An 8,197-nucleotide genomic window follows, 5' to 3' on the forward strand; every position below is an offset into this window, starting at 1 on the left:
TATTTACATCAATAATAATAATTCAAATACTTATCTATACTTCTATATCTATACTACTATTAATAAATATAAAATAATCCTTTGTGAAATTTACGCCCAAACAATAGTAAAGATAAAATGGAAAAGAAAACTGATTTTACTAATTGATTGAAAATATAAAAAGATCTTAATAGAAAAGAAAACATAAATTAGACAAATTGGAAAAGGGGAAGGATATTACTAATTGACTGAAAATTATTTAAAAACATTAAAAAAATTAATTACACTTTTCTTTTGAAAACTTTAAATTATTTAATTAACTAAACATGGGTTGCTTTTTTTTTTTTTAATACTACTGACTCTNTACAACCTTATATAAATTCCTAATCCTATATTGTGAACTTTAAAAGAGAAACGCAAAACGCAGTGCAATTATTCCAGACCTCTCCACCTTCAAATCTGCAAATTCTGTTGTTGCGGTCAAGATATTGCTTTATTTAATATTGCTCAATTTTGTATTGTTTTATTTAATAGGAATAAAATCATGGTCATGTTTGGTCATATTACTTTATTTTGTATTTATTGTTATGTATTTTTTATGTTGTTAGTATGCTGCCTTTTTTTTTTTGAGTTTTTTTCAGTTATTTGCTTGGTTTTTTAAATTTCATGATCTTCCTTAGGAAACTTGCATCCATTTACAAACACATGTTCAAATTTAAAGATTTTGGATCGTTAAAGGCTCCCAGAGGAGTGGATAGCAATCAGCTAATTGGTAAATTCTTCTTAAAATTTTGTTCTGTACTGGATGTGTTCTATACTGCACAAACTAATATTATTAATTAATTGGTAAAAAAAATTAATAAAGTTTAATTGGTAACAAAATTTTATTTACCAAATTATGACAATAATTAAACCATTATAATTGTGAGAATAATGAAAACAAATTCGGCCTAATTTTATAAGAAAAAATAATTTATTAATTATTATTTACATCAATAATAATAATTCAAATACTTATCTATACTTCTATATCTATACTACTATTAATAAATATAAAATAATCCTNACACATGTTCAAATTTAAAGATTTTGGATCGTTAAAGGCTCCCAGAGGAGTGGATAGCAATCAGCTAATTGGTAAATTCTTCTTAAAATTTTGTTCTGTACTGGATGTGTTCTATACTGCACAAACTAATATTATTAATTAATTGGTAAAAAAAATTAATAAAGTTTAATTGGTAACAAAATTTTATTTACCAAATTATGACAATAATTAAACCATTATAATTGTGAGAATAATGAAAACAAATTCGGCCTAATTTTATAAGAAAAAATAATTTATTAATTATTATTTACATCAATAATAATAATTCAAATACTTATCTATACTTCTATATCTATACTACTATTAATAAATATAAAATAATCCTTTGTGAAATTTACGCCCAAACAATAGTAAAGATAAAATGGAAAAGAAAACTGATTTTACTAATTGATTGAAAATATAAAAAGATCTTAATAGAAAAGAAAACATAAATTAGACAAATTGGAAAAGGGGAAGGATATTACTAATTGACTGAAAATTATTTAAAAACATTAAAAAAATTAATTACACTTTTCTTTTGAAAACTTTAAATTATTTAATTAACTAAACATGGGTTGCTTTTTTTTTTTTTAATACTACTGACTCTGTTACAATGTAGTATCTGTTCATAACTATTTTTTCAACCTACTGAGGCTCAAACCCACTCCCTTCCATATGGAGTGCAACCGGGCGCCACTAAACCACAAGGTCAACATTGTCTCCACTGAGACTCGAATGTAACCGGGTGCCATTAGACCACAAGGTCTTGACATTATGGTAATTAAGCTAAACATTGATCGTTGAATTAATTTTTATAATAAATATAATTAAATTATTTCTCATTTTCCCATATTTATTTTAGTAATAATATAATTACATAAGTCATATTACATATCGATCTTTTTAAGATAATTGTTGACAAATAAGTCATCATATATTATTCAATTAGTTGAGTAATACTTTTACACTAATCTTTATAATCAAATAAATCTATACGTTCAATATTAGAATTTTTTATAATTTTATCTTTATTTTTATTATCTAAATATATAATAAAAAATTTATTCGTGCATCGCATTGGGTAATTGGACAATTATTTGCTCTAATTCAAGCAAGGAAAACATAAAGAAAAAAAACATAATTTGCGCTATATAATATTCGATGTTATAATTTATATAATTGTATATTGATCCAAATATTCTTAAAATATTATAATAAATCCATTCCGTGCAACGCACGGGCGAAAATACTAGTATACTGTAATATTTTGTAAAAATTTGTTTTTTAAAGATTATTATTTACATTTAATTTAAATTTTTAAAAATAATTATTTTGTAATAATGTAGGTTTAAATTATTTTTTGAACAATAATTAAAAATTTAAATTTAATTATTTGTATTATTTTACAATATTTTGATTTTATTCGTTGTAATATACTTAATTATAATTAAAATAACTTTTAAAGATAAGATAACGTATAATGGAATATAATTTAAAAATCTTTGAAATGAATAATCCGCTTCAAATATTGAATGAATCATCAATATCAATTTATATATACACACGCACACCAAACCTACCCATATGAACCCAAAAAATCTCAACATTTTGATTTGTGGAGACTCACTTTAATAGTAATTACTCACCTTAAATATCAATTTATATTTTAATTTTAATATTTTATGCTCATAATTTTATTTTCATATAAAATCAACATAATTATTAGTATTGCATTTAATTATTAGTAGGCAATTAAAATTTAGGTTGAGTTAGATTTTCTATATTGTGAACGGGCTTATACTATTTTGGGCAAAGCATGTTGTATTTTTACTTAAAACTAGTATTTTCGCTCGTGCGTTGCACGGATTGGATTTGTTATAATATTTTAAGAATATTTAGATCGATATACAATTATATAAATTATAACATCGAATATTATATAGCGCAATTGATGAAACTGGTTGGATTGATTATGTTTTTTTGATGTTTTTCTTGCTTGAATTAGAGCAAATAATTGTCCAATTATCCAATACGATGCACGGATAAATTTTTTATTATATATTTAGATAATAAAAATAAAGATGAAATTATAAAAATATTCTAATATTGAACATATACATTTATTTGATTATAAGATTAGTGCGAAAGTATTACTCAATTAATTGAATAATATATGAGTTGTTTGTCAACAATTATCTTAAAAAGATCGATATGTAATATGACTTATATAATTATATTATTACTAAAATAAATATGGGAAAATGAGAAATAATTTAATTATATTTATTATAAAAATAAATTCAACGGTCAATGTTTAGCTTAATTATCATAATGCCAAGACCTTGTGGTCTAATGGCACCCAGTTGCACTCACATATGAAAAGGGAAGGGGGTGGGTTTGAGTCTCAGTGGAGGCAATGTTGATTTTTTGTGCTTCAGTATGTTGAGAAAGTAATTATGAACAGATATTACACTAATATATGTGCAATTATACTTTTATACCTTAAGTATATTCATTTTCAATGTGCAATTATACTTTTATACCTTAAGTATATTCATTTTCACCATATCGCATTTATTTTATACCTTAAGTATATTCATTTTCACCATATCGCATTTATTTTTTTTCTTCTTCCATATTTGAATGAACTAATTTTAATTATTATAAAAAATCTAGCAACCCATGTTTAGTTAATTTTTTTAAAGTTTAAATAATTTAAAGTTTTCAAAAGAAAAGTGTAATTAATTTTTTTTAATGTTTTTAAATAATTTTCAGTCAATTAGTAATATCCTTTCCCTTTTTCAATTTGCCTAATTTATGTTTTCTTTTCTATTAGGATCTTTTTATATTTTCAATCAATTAGTAAAATCGGTTTTCTTTTCCATTTTATCTTTACTATTACTATTGTTTGGGCGGAGATTTCACAAAGGATGATTTTATTTTTATTAATAGTAGTATATATATATAGAAGTATATATAATTAGTTGAATTATTATTATTGGTGTAAATAATAATTAATAAATTATTTTTTTCTTATAAAATTACGCAAATTTTGTTTTCATTATTCTCACAATTATAATGGTTTAATTATTATGAGAATTGTTTTCAAAAAAAATTATTATGAGAATTTGGTAAATAAAGTTTTGTTACCAATTAAACATTATTAATTTTTTTACCAATTTATTAATAATATTATTTTGTGTGGGAAAGTTGAAGGGGAGGATTTTACTTTTATTAATAGTATTGATACGTGAATATAGAAACAATATTACCAATTAATAGATATTAGTTAATTTTCATTTTACATTTTCTTACCAAATAAGCTTTATTAATTATTTGACCAATAAAATATTTAATTAATTGACTACAAAAATTTGAGCGAAAAAATGAAATAGGAGGATATTACTTTTATATATAGTATAGATGTTTTCGAATGATCCCGTACCAACATATGCTTGGTATATCACTTGTGTCTCTCGGAGCGAACGTGAGTGGACCCGGACCGTTAAACGAACGGAGAAAGACCCCGTACATTTACCAAAAAAAAAAAAGTAATAACACTACATTACTCTATGTTGTTTTTTCTTTTGCAGGAATGGTATTATAAAATCAAGCTGTTTGGAAACATTACCTGGAAGTCATGGAGTAGGCACTCCACTGTCTGTTGGTTGACTGCGGAATGTTGATATTCCTGGGACAAATAACAACGAATCAATCGAAGACAAAAACAGGCTCCATTAGTGAAAGAAGAAAATTGTTTTCGATTTGTAGATCTGAATTGAAAGAAAACAGGCGCATCAATAGAATTTGCAGATTTGACAGTGGGGAGGTCTGGACTAATTGCACTGCGTTTCTCTTTTAAAGTTCGTAGTATAGGACTAGGGATTTATATAAGGTTGTATCTTATTACGATAGAATTGTAGTATGATAGGAATTGTAATGTAAAATTGTAGTACGATAGGAATTGTAATGTAGAATTATAGTACGATAGAAATTGTAATGTAGAATTGTACAACGAATAGAAAAATAGAAAATAATCGCATCCTAAATATTGTAGGACTGTTGTGGGCGGGAAGCTTAAAATGGGGATTTTGTTTTTATATATAGTATAGAGTATAGATAGTATAGATAGATTGGATTTCGTGTTTTAATAGCAGATTTATTTGATACAAATTGTATTGGAATTGTAGTATAGGAATTGTATTGTTTTAATATTATTCTATTCTTTATACGAATTGTATTGGAATTGTAGTATAGGAATTGTATTGTTTTAATATTATTCTATTATTTTAATTGTTTTAATGTACAATATTTTGGGCGGGAAGGAAGATTTCGTTTTGGAGGATTTTGTTTTTATTAATAGTATAGATAGTATAGATTATAACAATGTACTAATCCTAATGTATAACAATGTTTTGATTTTATAGGATTTCGTGTTTTAATATTATTGTAGTTTTAATATTATTTTATTGTTTTAATTGTTTTNTTTTTATTATATATTTAGATAATAAAAATAAAGATGAAATTATAAAAATATTCTAATATTGAACATATACATTTATTTGATTATAAGATTAGTGCGAAAGTATTACTCAATTAATTGAATAATATATGAGTTGTTTGTCAACAATTATCTTAAAAAGATCGATATGTAATATGACTTATATAATTATATTATTACTAAAATAAATATGGGAAAATGAGAAATAATTTAATTATATTTATTATAAAAATAAATTCAACGGTCAATGTTTAGCTTAATTATCATAATGCCAAGACCTTGTGGTCTAATGGCACCCAGTTGCACTCACATATGAAAAGGGAAGGGGGTGGGTTTGAGTCTCAGTGGAGGCAATGTTGATTTTTTGTGCTTCAGTATGTTGAGAAAGTAATTATGAACAGATATTACACTAATATATGTGCAATTATACTTTTATACCTTAAGTATATTCATTTTCACCATATCGCATTTATTTTTTTTCTTCTTCCATATTTGAATGAACTAATTTTAATTATTATAAAAAATCTAGCAACCCATGTTTAGTTAATTTTTTTAAAGTTTAAATAATTTAAAGTTTTCAAAAGAAAAGTGTAATTAATTTTTTTTAATGTTTTTAAATAATTTTCAGTCAATTAGTAATATCCTTTCCCTTTTTCAATTTGCCTAATTTATGTTTTCTTTTCTATTAGGATCTTTTTATATTTTCAATCAATTAGTAAAATCGGTTTTCTTTTCCATTTTATCTTTACTATTACTATTGTTTGGGCGGAGATTTCACAAAGGATGATTTTATTTTTATTAATAGTAGTATATATATATAGAAGTATATATAATTAGTTGAATTATTATTATTGGTGTAAATAATAATTAATAAATTATTTTTTTCTTATAAAATTACGCAAATTTTGTTTTCATTATTCTCACAATTATAATGGTTTAATTATTATGAGAATTGTTTTCAAAAAAAATTATTATGAGAATTTGGTAAATAAAGTTTTGTTACCAATTAAACATTATTAATTTTTTTACCAATTTATTAATAATATTATTTTGTGTGGGAAAGTTGAAGGGGAGGATTTTACTTTTATTAATAGTATTGATACGTGAATATAGAAACAATATTACCAATTAATAGATATTAGTTAATTTTCATTTTACATTTTCTTACCAAATAAGCTTTATTAATTATTTGACCAATAAAATATTTAATTAATTGACTACAAAAATTTGAGCGAAAAAATGAAATAGGAGGATATTACTTTTATATATAGTATAGATGTTTTCGAATGATCCCGTACCAACATATGCTTGGTATATCACTTGTGTCTCTCGGAGCGAACGTGAGTGGACCCGGACCGTTAAACGAACGGAGAAAGACCCCGTACATTTACCAAAAAAAAAAAAGTAATAACACTACATTACTCTATGTTGTTTTTTCTTTTGCAGGAATGGTATTATAAAATCAAGCTGTTTGGAAACATTACCTGGAAGTCATGGAGTAGGCACTCCACTGTCTGTTGGTTGACTGCGGAATGTTGATATTCCTGGGACAAATAACAACGAATCAATCGAAGACAAAAACAGGCTCCATTAGTGAAAGAAGAAAATTGTTTTCGATTTGTAGATCTGAATTGAAAGAAAACAGGCGCATCAATAGAATTTGCAGATTTGACAGTGGGGAGGTCTGGACTAATTGCACTGCGTTTCTCTTTTAAAGTTCGTAGTATAGGACTAGGGATTTATATAAGGTTGTATCTTATTACGATAGAATTGTAGTATGATAGGAATTGTAATGTAAAATTGTAGTACGATAGGAATTGTAATGTAGAATTATAGTACGATAGAAATTGTAATGTAGAATTGTACAACGAATAGAAAAATAGAAAATAATCGCATCCTAAATATTGTAGGACTGTTGTGGGCGGGAAGCTTAAAATGGGGATTTTGTTTTTATATATAGTATAGAGTATAGATAGTATAGATAGATTGGATTTCGTGTTTTAATAGCAGATTTATTTGATACAAATTGTATTGGAATTGTAGTATAGGAATTGTATTGTTTTAATATTATTCTATTCTTTATACGAATTGTATTGGAATTGTAGTATAGGAATTGTATTGTTTTAATATTATTCTATTATTTTAATTGTTTTAATGTACAATATTTTGGGCGGGAAGGAAGATTTCGTTTTGGAGGATTTTGTTTTTATTAATAGTATAGATAGTATAGATTATAACAATGTACTAATCCTAATGTATAACAATGTTTTGATTTTATAGGATTTCGTGTTTTAATATTATTGTAGTTTTAATATTATTTTATTGTTTTAATTGTTTTAATGTATAATATTTTGGGTGGGAAATAGGATTTCGTTTTGGAGGATTTTGTTTATATAAGTATTATAACAATGTACTAATCCTAATGCATAACAATGTTTTGATGTTATAGGATTTCGTGTTTTTATATTATTGTACTTTTAATATTATTTGATTGTTTTAATTGTTTTAATGTACAATATTTTGGGCGGGAAATAGGATTTCGTTTTGGAGGATTTTGTTTATATATATATATATAGATATATAGATTATATATATATATATATATATATATATATATATATATATATATATAT

Source organism: Ipomoea triloba, chromosome 6 (genome assembly GCF_003576645.1).
Source record: "Ipomoea triloba cultivar NCNSP0323 chromosome 6, ASM357664v1".
Lineage (NCBI taxonomy): Eukaryota > Viridiplantae > Streptophyta > Magnoliopsida > Solanales > Convolvulaceae > Ipomoea > Ipomoea triloba.